The sequence below is a fragment of the Macaca fascicularis genome, chromosome 7, assembly GCF_037993035.2.
Source record: "Macaca fascicularis isolate 582-1 chromosome 7, T2T-MFA8v1.1".
NCBI lineage: Eukaryota > Metazoa > Chordata > Mammalia > Primates > Cercopithecidae > Macaca > Macaca fascicularis.
The window spans coordinates 78662012-78681602 of NC_088381.1; the positions used below are offsets into that span (position 1 = coordinate 78662012).

General features: G+C 40.0%; 1 long non-coding RNA gene across 1 annotated transcript in view; it reads left to right on the forward strand.

The window, feature by feature from the left end:
* Positions 1–8239: 8239 nt before the first annotated feature.
* The window catches only part of LOC107130297 (uncharacterized), a 72778-nt gene continuing 61426 nt past the window's right edge, over positions 8240–19591 (forward strand). Inside the window, exons 1-2 of the long non-coding RNA XR_001492245.3 lie at positions 8240–8317; positions 13206–13323. This is a non-coding gene — a long non-coding RNA (uncharacterized lncRNA). The remainder of the gene's footprint in view (positions 8318–13205; positions 13324–19591) is intronic.

The window sequence follows — 19591 nt, forward strand, 5'->3', positions numbered from 1 at the left end:
ACTCCATCTCAAAAAAAAAAAAAAAAAAATTGCTTTCAGCGTCCACTTTCAGAACCTGAGTAAGATCAGATTAAGAGAAGGAAGAGTGAGAATAGCATTCAATATCATGGTATGTTCGCCATGTGTGCTATGCTTAGAGTGGTTGTAGGGGCAGTGGTGATGGTGGTGGTGAGAGGTGTGTGGAAGACATACAATTTGGGGTTGTTTTAGGCAGGGGGCCAATTAAAATTTAAGATGCTGCTGTAAGTCAATTCAAACAGCAGATTGAATTATTTTCTTTCTGATCAGATAGTTTGGGGTCCTGTGTTAACAAGAAGGATGCTCCTCCCTTAGGAAGGAAAAAACAGACTAGAGTAAAAGCCAATGGTACCACCTTTAAAGAAAGTACCGAATTCTTCTTTTTAAAAAACTCATTGATGAGATGAGGGAGACCAAACCAAACAAAACATAACAGAACTGTTGCCTCTCTGTTTTGGGAGGAGTGCCAGAGAAAGCTCAATACAATGGACTTTTTTGCATCTAAGTTCCATGTCAGGGCTCAGATCATTTTTCTCAGAGCTGTGTAAGCAGGTGTGGCTGCTTTTTGCTGATGGCTCTTCAGAATGGTCCCTTGGTGGCATCATCCCACTGCCTCCTTTTGTCCTGAGCCTTCATCACTCTCTCTTCACTGGGAGAAGAGATAATGTCTGTTTTCAGATCTATTCATGAAATACCAGACTTGGCAGAGCAGCCTCCCTGGAGAACCTGATAATTAAGACAGTTGCTTAATTAGAATGATGATGTGTGTGTCTGCATTGAATGCCAAGCACTATAATTACATTGTGAACCTGAAATGTGGGCCCCAGGCACTTCAGGTCAGCTTTCTAGGTATTTGCTTGCTTCATGGGGAAGCTAGGGCTGCTCAGTGTTCCTAACACATTTTAAACACCTTAGGTGAGTTGGAATGAAGGTGGGTTTTGGAGTCAGATGACCTGTCTTTAACTCACAGATCTGCCACTCACCAATAGTGTGATTTGGGCCAAAATTTTAAAACTCCCTGAAGCTCAATTCTCTTTTCTGTTGCATAGAATTAATTATGTGTATGTCATTGTATTGTTAGAAAGATTACATGAAATTATATTAACACAGTCCTCAGGAAATAGTAGGCCACCCTCATTATTTGGTGTTTTCACCAGTGCAGTTAATTATAAACACTTGGATAAGTTTGCAGAATTTAGCAAATAAAAATATAGATAAATAACAATTTTCTAGCATAAGTGTATCCCAACTGACATGAGTCATACTTACATAAATACTAAAAATGATTTGTTGTCTATCTGTAATTGGAATTGTACTGGGCATCTGTATCTTATCCGGTGACTCTACATTTGAGGGATCTTGAAATCCTCTTTTCGAAATAATCGTTTGTAGAATAACTGGGTGAAAACTATCAAGGCTGTTAGCTCTCTCAAGCCAAACTCTACTCAGAGTGCCCTGGCAGAATACAAACCTCAAACTTTCCAGCTTTGGATATTCAAAACAGGAAAAAATATCCAATGCAAACAGAGCCCTAAAAAGCAAGAACTGTGAGTATAATGTCGTATCATTAAAAAAAAAAAAGATTTGTATTAAAAAAATCATTTAGGGATTCCCCAAATCTGAGAAAAGCTCCTTTGACCTGTTTAAACTTGTCAAGAACAATTTATAATTGCCCATTCTGAGCCTCGGGAAGAAATGACAGATTCTTCTCACCTTAGCCAAAGCCCTTAAAGCCCTAAAAGGCCAGAGCTGCACCAGAAATTGGGAAACTGCAGAACGCCTGTGTGTGTCTGCAGAGGGGTTCCTCTCCTTAGTACATTCAGTGAAAGTCTTCCAAGGCAAACAGTTTCCAGGCTTAGACTCAAACACATAGCCGTCTGCTTCTTTCTAAACGAGCATGCAAATTGGTACATCCTCTAAGATTAGGGGTGAGAGGGGACGGCATGAGAGAATGTAAGTATAATAATTGTCTCTCAGAGCTGTGAGAATTCAGGAGATCGAGACCATCCTGGCTAACACGGTGAAACCCCGTCTCTACTAAAAAATACAAAAAAACTAGCCGGGCGAGGTGGCGGGCGCCTGTAGTCCCAGCTACTCGGGAGGCTGAGGCAGGAGAATGGCGTGAACCCGGGAGGCGGAGCTTGCAGTGAGCTGAGATCCGGCCACTGCACTGCAGCCTGGGTGACAGAGCGAGACTCCGTCTCAAAAAAAAAAAAAAAAAAAAAAAAAAAAAATATATATATATATATATATATATATAGTGCATCTTATAGAAAACCTTTAGCACAGTTTCCAGCATATAAATATCACTACTAGAGAAGATCAGAGAAAGGCAGTTGGGAATAGGAAGGTCCTGGAGATGGGATAAGGGGACACTGGAACATCCCCAGATACCTGTTAGGAAGCAAGTTCTGGGAATAAACACAAGGATGGGTTTTTCTTTGCCATACAAAGTTTTGAAAGCTAATGATGAGACACAGAAAGCATTATGTACTAATGCTTGTGTACAAACAAGATAATGAAGAACTAGGGAAGGCAGAGGGCTTTACTAACCCTAATCCTCACTCTGTCCTAAATAAGTATACACTCCACATATACTCTCAATGACCAAAAATAAGGGTAAATTATGATCTATGAATCCATTTAAAAGTACATTGTTAGACAGAAGGAATAAATTCTAGTGTTTGACAGCACAGAAAGTTAACTGTAGTTAACAATATGTTGTATATTTCAAAATGGCTAGAAGAAAAGATATGAAATGTTCTCAACACAAAGAAATGGTAAATGTTCCAGGTGATGTATATCTTAAATACCCTGACTTGGTCATTACACAGTCTATGTGTGTACCAACATTTTACATGTGCCCCATAAATATATGCCAATATTATGTATCAATAAGTAATAAAAATAGTAAAAGGAGTTTTGCCTGAAAACAAGGAAATAATTACAGTATTCTGTATGAACTTTGTAAATATACATATAAAAAGTTTCACTGGACACTATTGGAAATGTACACTTTTGAAGAATGAGTATTTTTTGAGATGTTCACACTATTTTGCTAAATAAAAATAAACAATTGACAAAAAATTATTGTATAAAACTAAAAGGACAGATATCAAAATGTATGTACCATGATGTCCTAGAGGTAGATGGATTGTGTGTGATTACATAAAGGATCATTTTGTATAACTTTGTGTATTACAGATTTCCTACTCTGAATATTATGTCTTAATTTTTAAATTAGAAAAGATGGCAAATATGAAAAATACCATCAAAATCCATAGATAATACCCCTCCTATATCCCTTCATAAAAATTTAAGATTTTGTTAGGGATTTGCTCATATGAAAAATGATAGACCAATTGACAGACCACTAGCAAGACTAATAAAGAAGAAAAGAGAGAAGAATCAAATAGACGCAATAAAAAATGATAAAGGGGATATCACCACCGACCCCACAGAAATACAAACTACCATCAGAGAATACTATAAACACCTCTATGCAAATAAACTAGAAAATCTAGAAGAAATGGATAATTTCCCGGACACTTACACTCTTCCAAGACTAAACCAGGAAGAAGTTGAATCCCTGAATAGACCAATAGCAGGCTCTAAAATTGAGGCAACAATTAATAGCCTACCAACCAAAAAAAGTCCAGGACCAGATGGATTCACAGCTGAATTCTACCAGAGGTATAAGGAGGAGCTGGTACCATTCCTTCTGAAACTATTCCAATCAATAGAAAAAGAGGGAATCCTCCCTAACTCATTTTATGAGGCCAACATCATCCTGGTACCAAAGCCTGGCAGAGACACAACAAAGAAAGAGAATTTTAGACCAATATCCCTGATGAACATCGATGCAAAAATCCTCAATAAAATACTGGCAAACCAGATTCAGCAGCACATCAAAAAGCTTATCCAACATGATCAAGTGGGCTTCATCCCTGGGATGCAAGGCTGGTTCAACATTCACAAATCAATAAACGCAATCCAGCATATAAACAGAACCAAAGACAAAAACCACATGATTATCTCAATAGATGCAGAAAAGGCTTTTGACAAAATTCAACAGCCCTTCATGCTAAAAACGCTCGATAAATTCGGTAATGATGGAACGTACCTCAAAATAATAAGAGCTATTTATGACAAACCCACAGCCAATATCATACTGAATGGGCAAAAACTGGAAAAATTCCCTTTGAAAACTGGCACAAGACAGGGATGCCCTCTCTCACCACTCCTATTCAACATAGTGTTGGAAGTTCTGGCTAGGGCAATCAGGCAAGAGAAAGAAATCAAGGGTATTCTGTTAGGAAAAGAAGAAGTCAAATTGTCCCTCTTTGCAGATGACATGATTGTATATTTAGAAAACCCCATTGTCTCAGCCCAAAATCTCCTTAAGCTGATAAGCAACTTCAGCAAAGTCTCAGGATACAAAATTAATGTGCAAAAATCACAAGCATTCTTATACACCAGTAACAGACAAACAGAGAGCCAAATCAGGAATGAACTTCCATTCACAATTGCTTCAAAGAGAATCAAATACCTAGGAATCCAACTTACAAGGGATGTAAAGGACCTCTTCAAGGAGAACTATGAACCACTGCTCAGTGAAAAAAAAGAGGACACAAACAAATGGAAGAACATACCATGCTCATGGATAGGAAGAATCAATATCGTGAAAATGGCCTTACTGCCCAAGGTAATTTATAGATTCAATGCCATCCCCATCAAGCTACCAATAAGTTTCTTCACAGAATTGGAAAAAACTGCCTTAAAGTTCATATGGAACCAAAAAAGAGCCCGCATCTCCAAGACAATCCTAAGTCAAAAGAACAAAGCTGGAGGCATCACGCTACCTGACTTCAAACTATACTACAAGGCTACAGTAACCAAAACAGCATGGTACTGGTACCAAAACAGAGATATAGACCAATGGAACAGAACAGAGTCCTCAGAAATAATACCACACATCTACAGCCATCTGATCTTTGACAAACCTGAGAGAAACAAGAAATGGGGAAAGGATTCCCTATTTAATAAATGGTGCTGGGAAAATTGGCTAGCCGTAAGTAGAAAGCTGAAACTGGATCCTTTCCTTACTCCTTACACGAAAATTAATTCAAGATGGATTAGAGACTTAAATGTTAGACCTAATACCATAAAAACCCTAGAGGAAAACCTAGGTAGTACCATTCAGGACATAGGCATGGGCAACGACTTCATGTCTAAAACACCAAAAGCAACAGCAGCAAAAGCCAAAATTGACAAATGGGATCTAATTAAAGTAAAGAGCTTCTGCACAGCAAAAGAAACTACCATCAGAGTGAACAGGCAACCTACAGAATGGGAGAAAATTTTTGCAATCTACTCATCTGACAAAGGACTAATATCCAGAACCTACGAGAACTCAAACAAATTTACAAGAAAAAAACAAACAACCCCATCAAAAAGTGGGCAAAGGATATGAACAGACATTTCTCAAAAGAAGACATTCATACAGCCAACAGACACATGAAAAAATGCTCATCATCACTGGCCATCAGAGAAATGCAAATCAAAACCACAATGAGATACCATCTGACACCAGTTAGAATGGCGATCATTCAAAAGTCAGGAAACAACAGGTGCTGGAGAGGATGTGGAGAAATAGGAACACTTTTACACTGTTGGTGGGATTGTAAACTAGTTCAACCATTATGGAAAACAGTATGGTGATTCCTCAAGGATCTAGAACTAGATGTACCATATGACCCAGCCATCCCATTACTGGGTATATACCCAAAGGATTATAAATCATGCTGCTATAAAGACACATGCACATGTATGTTTATTGCGGTACTATTCACAATAGCAAAGACTTGGAATCAACCCAAATGTCCATCAGTGACAGACTGGATTAAGAAAATGTGGCACATATACACCATGGAATACTATGCAGCCATCAAAAAGGATGAGTTTGTGTCCTTTGTAGGGACATGGATGCAACTGGAAACCATCATTCTTAGCAAACTATCACAAGAACAGAAAACCAAACACCGCATGTTCTCACTCATAGGTGGGAACTGAACAATGAGATCACGTGGACTTGGGAAGGGGAACATCACACACCGGGGCCTATCATGGGGAGGGGGGAGGGGGGAGGGATTGCACTGGGAGTTATACCTGATGTAAATGACGAGTTGATGGGTCCTGACGAGTTGATGGGTGCAGCACACCAACATGGCACAAGTATACATATGTAACAAACCTGCACGTTATGCACAGGTACCCTAGAACTTAAAGTATAATAATAATAAAAAATAAATAAATTTTTTAAAAATGACAGACTAAAAAAGTAGGTGAGCTCAGAGCAGTCAGTGATGGAAAGTCAAACATGCCAAGTGGCCAGCATGGAGTAGAGTGTCAGGAAAGGTGGATGGAGGCACAGTGTGGCCAGCACAGCCATCCCTACTCCTTTTTTTTTTTTTTTTTTTTTTTGAGACGGAATCTCACTGTGTCGCCCAGGCTGGAGTGCAATGCCACTATCTTGGCTTCCTGCAACCTCCCCCTTCCGAGTTCAAGCGATTCTCCTGCTTCAGCCTCCCAAGTAGCTGAGAATACAGGCGCACCACCACTCCCGGGTGATTTTTTGTTTGTTTGCTTGTTTTTGTTTTTGTTTTAGGAGAGATAGGGTTTCACCGTGGTAGCCAGGATAGTCTCGATCTCCTGACCTCATGATCTGCCCACCTCGCCCTTCCACAGTGCTGGGATTACAGGCGTGAGCCACCGCGCCCGGCCGCCATCCCTATTCTTTACAGACAGCATCAATCTCACTGGTGGGTCCCTGTGCAGTCCAACTTGCTCCATGTCTGAATGTCAGTCCTCGATAGCAAGGAGACAAGTTTAAAGTAGGGAATGTCTTCTTTTTTCCTTTTACAAAACACAATGATGATAAGACACAATAGTGGAGTTAGGATGAAGGAGAGGTAGATATAAAGATATGGAGGGACGTCCCTTGAGGGATAGAAATAGTTTCACTGATGAAATGCCTAAAGGAGAAAGAGGAGAGACAGATGAGACAATTATCTCAAAGGAGGAAAATGGTAAAAAGGCAAAGAATTAATGTGTGTGAACTGGTGCATGGTAAGTACTATAAATATCTTAGTTGTAATACTGTTAGTCAATCAAGGATTTTCAGTTACTGTTCTTACAACGATTTTAACTGTTATTGTAACTACTATCACTGCTATTATGACAACTACTATAACTATTGTTACAACTACTGTGTCTGCTAGTACAATAACTACTATTATGACTGCTACTATAGCTACTATTACTGCTGTCATGGGATCCTTGAGGTGTCGTTTCATCAGCCAGAAACCTCTGTGGCTGGCGGCACCTTCTGCCTGAGTATTGCTCGTGCCCACTGGGCTTGTTCTGCCCACTTGGCCTGGCAGGCTGTGCTTGGCTCCCGCCACCAGCCCAGATCCCACGCCTGCCCAGGGAGAGCTAGGCGCAGAGTGGCAAGGGGTGTGTGGGTGAGTGAGCGCAGTGTCTGGCAACAGCCAGACATACCGGCTGCTGCAGTGGGGCAGGCAGCTCCAGGCTCCAGCACAGGTGTGGCTCTGCATGAGGCTGCAGCTGGACCAGATGTACTGCATGTGGATTCTGCTGCAGGTACCCGTTTGGATGAGGGGAACACGGTGGCTCCTGGAAGCTTGGAGATGCCAGGAACCACAGAGCCCCAATGAGAGTGTCACAGCCCTGGCTCAGCGAGACCCTAGGTCTGGGCTCCCAAAAGGAACACGGCTCTTCTCTCCTTCTCGTCACCTGCAACGTGGCAAGCAAGGGAGCGTGTTTCAGGCCTGTTTGTGTTACAGCTCTTTGAGTCCCGCCGGGCGGGTCCTGAGTTCTTGTCCTGTGTCCAGGGAGACGAGGTATGCGGACAAATGGAGGCTGAGCAAGGTGGAGAAGAGCTTTATTGAGTGGCAGAACAGTTCTCAGGAGACCCGAAGTGGGTAGCTCCTTTTTGCAGGCAGGTTGTCCCTCCTTTCCTCAGGAAGGCTGGCCCAACAAGTTGAGGAGACCCACAGTGGGCTTCTCCCTCTCGCAGCCGGTACTCCTGACTTCTGTGTGAGTCTGGCTGGGTCTGGGGGTTTTTATGGGTTCAGAAGGGAGGCAGTGCATGCTGATTGGTCCATGGGTGGCCATGGGTGGGCCTGGAAAAAGAACCATAAGTGCTCAGTCCAGGCCACAGACTCCGACCGGAACTGATGGCGGGGCCTCCAGGATTGAAGCCATCCCTGGCTTGAAGGTGGGGCTTCACTAGGACCCGTCCCTTTCTGTCCAGTAGCCTGTCTTCCTCTTGCTGCCATCAACATGCCCTTCGCAGCACCCAGGCTGTTCGTGTTGAAGGGTGCCTCTAGGCCTCAACCCAGCAGCCCACAGCACTTCCTCGCCACTCTCCCGAGCTCATCAGTGCCCAAAGTCCAAAGCGGGCTGGGGAGGCAGGGAGCTGGTGTAACAGCGCCTCCCTGAGCATGCGCACACCTGGCCAGGTTGCAACAGCACCCAGGCTTGGCCATAACTTTGCTCCAAAATTGAAGTGGGCACAGAGAGCAGGCAGAGGCCAGGAATGGGAGCAAGAAGGCCACGAAAGCACAGGGATGCCTAGGTCTGCGGCGGCAGCTCTGCAGCTGTGCCCCAAGCACGGGGCTCCCCACACTTTAACTCGTTAGGGGGCGAGTCTCCTGCCTGTTCCCAGCTACCCCCGCCCCGCCTCCCACCCACCCTGGCTTTGCTGAGTGCGCAGCTCTGGCGGCACCTCCCCTTCTGCAGCCGTTGTCTTTGCAGCGGCAGCTCCAGACAGGTGGCCGGTGCCATCACTGCTACTACTACAATTACTATCATGACTACTTCTGTAACTATGGTCAATCTATTTTATAGGGTTGTTATGAAAGACACTATATGTAAAGCTTATACATATGTGCTTGGCATACTGTGTGCCCTCAATAACTCTATAGCATGTCTATATGTCTATTTTTATTTATTTTTATTTTATTTCTTCTTCTTTTTCTTCCTTTCTGTTTTTTGTTTTTGTTTGTTTGAGAGATACAGGGTCTCACTTTGTTGCTTGGGTGTCCAGGCTGGAGTGCAGTGGTGTGATTATGGCTCACTTCAGCCTCAACCTCCTGGACTCAAGCAGTCCTCCCACCTCAGCCTCCCAAGTAGCTGGCACTACAGGTGCGATACACCATGCCTGGCTAATTTTTTTTTTGTTGTTATTTATAGAGATGGGGTCTCACTATGTTGTCCAGGCTGGTCTTGACTCTTGGGCTAAAGCAATTATCCTGCCTCAGCCTCCCAAAGTGCTGGAATTGCAGGTGTGAGACATCACACCTGGCCTGTAGAGCATGTTTAGAGGTGGATTGTTTGAGCCTTATTTTTATGGTAGCATTTATGTACAAGGTTGTAAAGATATATTGGGAGGAAATTGTCTTATGGTCTTGAATGCCAGGGAGTTTGGATTTAAATTTTAAAGGAATCCCTCAAAATTTGTAACTAGGGAGTGAAAACTTACAGACTGCTAGTTGAGGAAGACTAAATCTGGCAGTAAAGTACAGCCTAAAGACAGAAAAAAAGTGAAATAGAAAATTTTATTACAATGCTATTGTACTAGTTCAGGCATAAGCTGATAAAAGCCTGAAATAACACAGGGACCATGGGATTGAAGGGCTTGCATGAATATCAGCAGCAGCATCAAGTTTAGAGACTTTTGTCAGAAAAGGAGAAAACTAAGGTAACTCCAAGTCCTCAAATCTGAGCGCAATAGACACCATTGTCCTTCTTCAACCCCATCAATCTGAATATATCTAGTCACTTGGAGGAAGAGGAACAGTTATTGAGTACATACAATGTGCCAAGCTCTTATGTATGAGCTTTACATACAGCCACTTTCATAACAACCCTAAAAAATAGATTGGTGCTTGTCATATTAGTAGTCATAAGAGTAATTGTAGTGATAGAAGTGATAGTAGTTGTAGTAACAGTCACAATACTAGTTGTAGTAATAATAACTACAAATCCTTGATAGATTAATAATAATATTACAATTAAGATATCAATAACATTTACTATGCACCAGATAGTTCATATACATTATCACAAATTATTATATAAAACTTTAAATGTGAGTATTATTATACCCATTTGTTCAATGAGAACATTCAGAATCAGATAGATTAAATAACTTTCTACCAATTAGAGAACAGAGAGCTCAGACTGGGCGCGGTGGCTCACACCTGTAATCCCAGTGCTTTGGGAGGCTGAGGCAGGCAGATCATGAGGTCAGGAGTTCAAGGCCAGCCTAGCCAACATGGTGAAATCCCATCTCTACTAAAAACACAAACAATTAGCTGGACATGGTAGCAGGCACCTGTAATCCTAGCTACTCGGGAGGCTGAGGCAGGAGAATTGCTTGAACCCTGGAGGTGAAGGCTGCAGTGAGCCGAGACCACACCACTGCACTCCAGCCTGGGCAACAGAGCGAGACTCCATCTCAAAGAAATAAAAAATAAAAAATAAATAAATAAAAGAGAGAGAGAGAGAGAATAGAGAGCTCAAACTATGACTGCCTGGGTCTGAAGTTCATTGTCTTCGCAGCAAGGGATTTGGATACTCCTAGATGAAAGCCCAAGGTTCAGTTTTTGGCTCACTGATTTGCAGTCTAAGGAACTCAATTTTACCAGTTTACCCTGTATCTATTAGGCTTTGAAGTTGTCAGTAGGAATCAAATGACAATAGTCTTGAATAAATTGGAAGAGTCTACATTAAGGTACCCTCAGGATATATCTATTAAGACAACTGGCCTTTATCACTTACTTAAGGAAACCCTTCTTCTGGAAAGCAGGTCAAACTAGAATATGAAATAACAAACCAGAGACCTGCTGGTTGCACCAATAACTAGATAGTAGAAGAAATTGATGTTCTTAAGAAATATCTCCATCACTAAGATTTCTTAATAAATATCTCATGATATTTAGTTCTGTATAATTGAGAGTGATTCCCTACATCTGAGCCCCTTTTCTCCAGCCAGGGCCACTGGAAATGCCTGAAATAAAGCAGTGGCCTTGGGAATAGAAGGGCTACCATGAATAGCAACAGCAGCATCAAGTGTAGAGATTTTCATTAGAAAGGAAAGAGACTGAGATAACTCAAAGTCCTAAAATCTGGGTGTAGTAGACAACGGATATTCCCCTAGATAATCTGAAAGTGTTGGTTATTCTGTTCCAAGGAAATAGAATTTTATTCTGTCATTAACACCAGAACAGAATAGTGTTGATGACAGAATTCCATTTAGAAGATTCTATTCCCTTGGCAGTAGTTTATTGTGAATTTACCATTACTTTCACTTGAGATTCCCTCTCTTAGGATTCCTGAAAGGCAATCCTGTGCTCTATCCTGAAAACACAGTGACTTCAGAATGACAGTTATTGTGATGAAAACGTCAGTCCCTCTTCTTCTTTATAAAAGGCAGTGTCCATGTGGATCAGAAGAAAATATGCCCTGAAGTCCTATGTAACTGAACCCCATAGAGATCCCTGGAAAGATTGATTAGACTAAAAATGTATTGCTCGTCCCCTCTACCTAATCCCACATTTCTCAAGTAGATGGAGAGAAGCACACACATGCACAAGCAATGTATGGGAATGAGTTTCTAGTTGATAGATGAAAAAAGAGAAACTACTTGCATTAAGAATATTTGCCTTTTGGACATGTTAAAACACCCATTAATGCAACTTAGAGACTTAAAACCCCTCTAGAGAAGTTTTCTGATTTATGAGGGCAAAGGGGCCTCAATTTGTTATGCAGTTTAAATTCCAAGCAAAATTTCCATCAACAACCTGAATGTCTGAAAGGAACCTCAGGTTATGCATTTGCGGAACAGGATGATTAATACAAATCTTGCTGTTTTAGCACCGACGAGAGACAGACCCAGGACTCCGAAAATTTAGCAGGGAAGAGTCCCTTCTGGGCCCTCTCTAGGGACAGACCCAGGACTCTGAAAATCTAGCAGGATAAGAGTCCATTCTGGGCCCTCTCTAGGGTGACTTTGAAAAGGGATACTGCTGCTGGCTTTCAGAAAGGCAGAAAGGACCATGGTTCTGTAATCTTCTTCCACTTATTTCAAATGGTTTCGATTTGCAGGGCTGCCTTCTGACTCTCGTTATTTCGCATTATAGTCCAAAGAGCAAATTTTCCCTCTTCTACCTCTGTCATCTTTTCTGAATTCTGCATTCCAAAAAACTAAATATAATCTTTATTTCAATAAATTCTCATTTACTATTAAAAAAGAAAATTGGTTATAGTCCTGATTCGATCATTACAAATTGCACCTTTGCTGCTTTACAAAAGTACCCTTCTTGGCCTCAATCATATCATGATTAAAATAAGAAAATAATCTGCCATGACTAATTTATTGTATTTATTATAAAATTTAATGAATTATTGTAGGAAACATTTAATATTACTTCTTTCCACAGTACTTCATTTATAGCACATAGAACGAACTTACTGGTTTATACACCTATCTGTTCATCAGAAAGAGAGATCTCTATGTCTATTCATTCTTTCATTAGTTAATTATTTCATGCACTTATCAATTGACAACTATGTATCTGCCAGGCACTTTTATAGGCACTGGGGTCTTTTCTAGGCTTCCCTCACTATCAATATAAAAGCTTCCCTGGGGTGATCTCATTACTTTTATTACATGTTAATTGCTCACAAACTTGTATATCCAGCAAAATTTCTCTTCTGTATTATAACCTAAATACTAACTAAGCATGTCCTCTTAACGATCCTTCAGGTAACTGAATCTTATACCTAAAGATGCCTAAAGATGAACAAGGAGTCCCACACCTTTCTCCCCATTTGTTGACATTAAAAACAAACAAAATCCTGAGGTTTATCATTCACTTATTCCCATCTTTCACACAAACTCTCACAATAAGGTCAATTAACCACCCGATGCTGTCAATCTATTGCCTAAATATTTCTTGAATCTATCTATTTTAATTTATTTTTACTACTGCTATAATGAGGCAGACCGTCATAATTTGTCCCCAATTATACTGTAACAGGTTCCTAATTAATTCCCCCTGCTTCAGCCTTTTCCCCATTTTTATCCATCCTCCTCACAGTAGCCTAAGGAGATTTGCTAATTTGAGTCCTGGGAGACGAGATGGGGAAGATGGGCTGAAGCTGCAACATGAAGGTCTATTATGAGCAGTTGGCACCTCCTACAGTGCCTGCCACTTGGTAAGTTCTCAGTTCGCTTATTTGTTGTTGTTTCTGAAATACAGGAAAGCATTTTGAAAATGACAGGATTCCACAGAATTATGTTCCATATAACATATTTTCGCCTAAAGGTAATGACATTTACTCCAGTGAAGTGTTTCCCCTTCCTTCCTTCCTGGATTAAGAATGTAAGCCATTACATTGTTATGTATTCTTACCAAAGGAACTTCTAAATGTCAGAGGTAAGTGAAATCTCAAGATATGAATGGAAATGTCACCTTGCAAATTCATTGAAATTTTTATTCTAGTGGAAATTGGATAAATCTTATGAAATATAGAGAAGTGAGGAAGTGTTTGGGAAATGGCAATCTGACCAAGAGAAATCGATTTAAAGTTCATCCTTGTAAGTTGCTACTGATGTGGAAAAATCTCAGCAAAATTGTGGCTGAGGCTGGAGTATTACGACTATAGATGGACATTGACTTTTTATTTAATTTTTTTTTTGTTTTTATGGATACATAGTAGGTGTATATATTTAAGGGATTTATGAGGTATTTTGATACAGGCGTACAATGTGAATTAATCAAATCAGAGTAAATGAGGTATCCATCAATTCAAGCATTTATTCTCGACTTTGTTATTGAACCCTGCAAAGTTATGAGCACTAAAATATCTTGTATGGCCTTCCAGAGATACTTTTCTCTATATTCCAAATGTATTCCCTACACTCAATAATTTATTTGTTTTATTTACTGCTAGTTTATGGAAAGTCTTGAGTTATCAGATGAGACAATTTTTTTTTTTTTTTTTTTTTTTTTTTTTTTGAGACGGAGTCTCGCTCTGTCGCCCAGGCTGGAGTGCAGTGGCCGGATCTCAGCTCACTGCAAGCTCCGCCTCCCGGGTTCCCGCCATTCTCCTGCCTCAGCCTCCCGAGTAGCTGGGACCACAGGCGCCGCCACCTCGCCCGGCTAATTTTTTGTGTTTTTAGTAGAGACGGGGTTTCGCCGTGTTAGCCAGGATGGTCTCGATCCCCTGACCTTGTGATCCGCCCGTCTCGGCCTCCCAAAGTGCTGGGATTACAGGCTTGAGCGAGACAAATTTTTAAAAAGAGAATTGGCCAGCTGCTACTTGGGAGGCTGAGGCAGGAGAATGGCATGAACCCGGGAGGCGGAGCTTGCAGTGAGCAGAGATCGTGCCACTGTACTCCAGCCTGGGTCACAGAGCCAGACTCCGTCTCAAAAAAAAAAAAAGTGAATTGAATCAAAACCTCACGTAGAATTTATAAAATCACAGCTTTGTGATGTTTGCTTTTCTGCTTCTGAAATAAAAACATTATCATATTTAAATAACTCATAGTGTGACAAAGGATAAAATTGTCTGTATAGACTGACCTAGAGAGACAGTATTTATGTCTTCAACAGCACAAACCTTAGACATCTTGGCACAAAGTGAATGCTCACTAAATATATGAAGCATAAATGTAAAAAATTCTTATTGCTCAGAACTCATTCCTGTATCTCTTAAAATCACTCCAAATGTGTTAATGAAGGTTCATGAAAAAACAGTATGCACAAACATTTCCTAAACTTCCTCAAAATTCCTAAAAAGCTGAAAGAAATGTACATTTGAATTTCATTTCATTTATTTGCTCAGATGAGCTGCGTTAAGTAAGAACTTAACATCTCTGGACCTCAAGTATTTCATCTGTAAAATGGGAATAATTATAGTACCTATATCACATGAAGTATTTAGCAAAGTGCTGGGCAGTATGTCACTCCTGGCAAGTACTTATGTGTGCCTATGCTGGCAGAATGTCACTTCTTAGATTCTACAAAAAGAGTGTTTGGAACCTGTTTCATCAAAGTGCAGGTTCAATTCTGTGATATAAAACAGCACATCACAAAGCATTTTCACAGATAGCTTGTTTCTAGTTTTTAGGCCTGGATATTCATATTTCCTTATAAGTCCTCAATAGGTTCGGAAACTTTGACGGTGCCAAGCTATCTGTGAAACAAGCTATCTGTGAAAACACTTTGTGATGTGCTGTGTTATCTCACAGAATTGAGCTCAGGCTGTGCCTGAGTTCAACAGGGTGTGAATAAAGAATTACCCTTCCACAACGAGGCTTCAAACAACAAATATTTGTAAAACACTGATGATAACACAATCCACAAGGCCCTTGCACCTGGTGTGCACTTTTCGATCTGGCAAATGCTTTTCTCCTATTCATTCTTACAGTCAGAAAACATCAGAAGTTTACTTTCATCTGACAGGAGCAGAAGTATTCCTTACTTTCTTGTTTCATGGATAAATTGTCTCTAGAGATCTATGTTAAAATATATTCATTGTATCACACGACATCACACTTTTACATTAAATGGGCAAAATCATGCTGATAATTTGTAGGAAACTGGAAATAGCAGGAACATTAGGAACATTAGGCACCCTGCTGAGACACTTGTTTTCCATTGGAAGCAAGATAGAAAAAAAATGAATACACTAAAATCTACCACCTCTGTGAAATGTCTGAGAATCCTGAGAATTGCAGCATATTGGAATAAATTTCCCTTTTCAAGTGAAGAACCAGTAGGCTCGCTTTGCATTCCCTACCTTAAGAGGACAGAAGACACATCTCTCAGTTGCTGTCTTTGGAATTTGTTGGCAGTATTGGAGAGTTTGAAAGCAGCTAAATTAATTTGCCAAGTGGCTTGAAAACCTGCAAATTTGAGATGGAACCTAAGACAGACATATCTCTCTACCTGTACAAATGATTACGTACATTGGCCCTTTGGGCTCAGTAAGAGCAATGATAACTAGAATTTCAGTGGTGGTTCAGAGTGCTTTATGGAATCTATAGTAAGCTCTGTTAGACGAATCACAAAAGAAATATCTAGAATTTGGAAGCAAAGCCCTATTATCATTGGTTAAGTACCTATTCTGTGTGCAGTGCCTCTTGTTTTACTTCTGGGCTCTGTTAGATTCTAAATTCTTGGGCATAATCCAAACTGTTCCTGATGAATGTGACATTTTCTGATCCAACCATTTGGAGAGTGTCCTTGAAACTACTAAAGGCAGTGATAAAGTTATTGAAACCTCTATTCTATGTTGGGAGAATCACCAAGAACTAAGCTCGGTTATTAATAATTATGGTTTGTATTGGTCTACTTGACAAAGAACTCTGACCAATTGAGAGCTGGCTGAATATCAGGGGGACATAGTATGAGTAATAGGCAGGACCAGTTGTAGAAATAAGTAATGTAGTGTATGCAAATTTTATTTTTTGATTTTTTTAATATTGTGACAAATATTTTATCTTCTCTTTCCATTGTTTCTACTTATACTGGTAGTATTTATGGTGGTTAAAGTTAACATTATTTCAAAGTTTCACAATATTTGAATGGAAAATCAAGAGAGCAAAAGGAAGAGGGAATATCGATCTAGACAGTTCAGACTTTCTGCCAGTTTAAAAAATGTGAGATATTAGATTGTCTCTAGTTATAAGTAGAATCCGTTTTCAAGTGTAATCTCTATAGCGAAAAAATGGAAAGGATGCATGAGTATACTTGATGAAGTTTTATAAATTGAACAAAGTGTATAACCAGCATCCAAATCAAGAAATACATTGTTGCTAGCAACAGTGAAAGGAAGGAGGAGGAAAGGAATGAAGGGAGGTAGTTAAGATGCTGAATAATAAAGGAATGGTTAAAAAGCACACCGATATATTATTGGGTGACAGCATACTATGCTAATCTTATTGTAGAAGAATAATAATGTGTACCATTTAAAGTTTTTGCTGCAAGCAAAGGAAACCAATTCTGACTCTGATAATAAACAGAATGGAGTTGACTGGAAGGATGTTGGCAATTCAAAAATTATGGAGAAATCAAGATGGAATGGTAGGCTTTTTTTGTGTGTAGAAACTACAGAGGTGGGTGGGCACATAGCTGAAATAGTCTAGTTATGGTGCTGCTAGTGGAACTGAATGAACTGCAACCATTTTCATCGTCATTCAGTTCCAGAAATACAACCAGCATAATTCAACTCATCTTTTATAACCATAAATAAAGTTGACCCTTTTAGAAGTCAGTAGGGGCTGCTAGCTTGCTTCCTTTTTCCCTCCCTCCCTCCCTTCCTTCCTTCCTATGCAATCCTGTTGAGAATTTTGTAACGCACATATCATTTTGCATATTTGTAATAGTTTTTTCAAGAGGATTTTTTAGAATCAGAAGTGCTGAGTAATTATGTGTATATATTTTTAAAGTTTTTAATGAATGTTCCCAGATTTTCTTTGAGGAAGAATTACCAATTTATGCTTCATCACCACTCTATGACTCTTCAGTTTTCTTCATTTTTGCCCAGACTAGTGGAAACATGTTAGCAATTTTTTTTGTGCATCATTGTATCAACCTCTCTTTTTATTTGAGACAGGCTTTCCTGTGGGGAAAAGAAAGAAAGACCAGACTGTTACTGTGTCTATATAGAAAGAAGCAGACATCAGAGACTCCATTTTGTTCTGTATTTGAGATGCTGTTAATCTGTGACCCTGCCCCCAACCTTGTCCTTGCAAGAGACATGTGCTATGGTGACTCAAGGTTTAAAGGATTTTGGGCTGTGCAGGGTGTGCTTTGTTAAACAAGTGCCTGAAGGCAGCTTGCTGGTTAAAAGTCATCACCATTGTCTTAATCTCAAGTACCCAGGGATACGCACACTGCCAAAGGTCACAGGGACCTCTGCCTAGGAAAGCTAGGTATTGTCCAAGGTTTCTCCCCATGTGATGGTTTGAAATATGGCCTCGTGGGAAGGGAAAGACCTGATCGTCCCCCAGCCTGACACCCGTGAAGGGTCTGTGCTGAGGAGGACCAGTACCAGAGGAAAGAAGGCCTCTTGGTGGTTGTTGGCAGTTGAGATAGAGAAAAGCATCTGTCTCCTGCCCATCCCTGGGCAATGAACATCTCGGTATAAAACCCGATTGTATGTTCTGTTTACTGAGAAAGGAGAAAACCGCCTTAGGGTGAAAGGTGGACTTGCTAGCGCAATGCTGCTCTTTGTGCACTAAAAAGGTTTATGGAGATGTTTACATATGCATATCAAGGCACAGCACTTTTCCTTAAACTTATTCATGTCACAGAGATCTTTATTCCTATGTCTTACTGCTGACTTTCTCCCTACGATGATCCTATTATCCTGCCACTTCCTTTTCTTTAAGATGGTAAAGATAATTATCAATAAATACTAAGGGAACTCAGAGACCGGTGCCGGCATGGGTCCTCGGTATGCTGAGCGCCGGTCCCCTGGGCCCACTTTTTCTTTCTCTATACTTTGTCTCTGTATCTCATTTCTTTTCTCAAGTCTCTCATTCCACCTAACGAGAAATGCCCACAGGTGTGGAGGGGCAGGCCACCCCTTCACTTTCCCAATAATAAAAATTTATAGCTTGATGAAGAGTGAGCACTGCTGTTGGATAAATCTATATTTTATACTATAAAGACAGTATAATTGACATTTAGTAATAAGTTGTGTGTCATCCATTCAAGATTACCTTTAATGAATTATCTCCTAAATTTGCATGCTAGGTCACTTCATCCTATCTTCTTTCAATAATGTTTGATTTTTATCACTTGATATTATTAGCCGCTAATTAGTAAAAGATTATCCTGTTTTCAAGGCAATGATAAAGCTTTCAAAGAAAATAATTTTTCTTTTCTCATGCGAGAGGGGATAAAACATTGTGTTTTACAAAGTTGGCCCCACTACCACATTTTACAATGTCTTGCTCTTCAGATGTTATTTTAAACATGATAGAAAGAGCTCTTAAGTGACCTTCAATTTATCCAACCTCCAGACTGACACTCTGTTCCTTCACAGATGCCCACAGAACATTAAATGCTTAAGTTCTAATAGGCTACACCCTTCTTTTCAAACCAAAAGATAGCTTTTGCTTTTTACTTCCAAGGTTGTTTGTTTCAAGTACATTTGTTCTTTTAATTGCATAATTTAAATAAGAATTATTCAAAGCAATATGAGTGTGGAAAGAAATTCATTTTCAAAAGACCAAGTTCAATGACATTGAGCAATGACTTAAATAACTTGATCAAGATAATTGGTTTAAAAATGTTAGCAAATAAGAATGATTGAAGAAAAAAATTACACATCTAGAACAATTTTGCATTCAGATAGCTTTGCATCTGTCTTTAAATTCCAGACATCCTTTAAAGAAACCAAAACTGGAGTTCTTATATAATGAAACATGGGCATAACATACAAAATTGATGACACCGATATTCACGTA